The following is a 430-nucleotide window of genomic DNA, read 5'->3' as shown; positions in this document are numbered from 1 at the left end:
AATGGAGTTGCTGAACGCAAAAATCGAACTCTAAAAGAGATGATGAATGCAATGTTGCAGGAATCTGGGTTACCCCAGAACATGTGGGGGAAGCGTTGCTTACCACTAATTATATCCTCAACAAAATTCCACACAAAGTAACTCGCAAAACTCCATATGAATTATGGAAAAGTAATTTACCTTCGTATAAATACCTCAAAGTATGGGGATGCTTGAAAAAAGTTGCGGTACCGCCACCAAAAAGGTCACTATTGGACCTAAAACAGTAGATTGCATCTTCATCGGATATGCACATAATAGTAATGCTTATTGATTTCTGGTACATAAATCCGAAATATCAGACATTCATGAAAAAACAGTCATGAAATCAAGAAATGCATCTTTTTCGAAAATATTTTTCCATATAAGGAAAAACAAGGTTCAAAACGAA

Source organism: Brassica oleracea, chromosome C1, assembly GCF_000695525.1.
Source record: "Brassica oleracea var. oleracea cultivar TO1000 chromosome C1, BOL, whole genome shotgun sequence".
In the NCBI taxonomy this organism is placed as follows: Eukaryota; Viridiplantae; Streptophyta; class Magnoliopsida; order Brassicales; family Brassicaceae; genus Brassica; species Brassica oleracea.
This window is presented reverse-complemented; position numbering follows the sequence as displayed.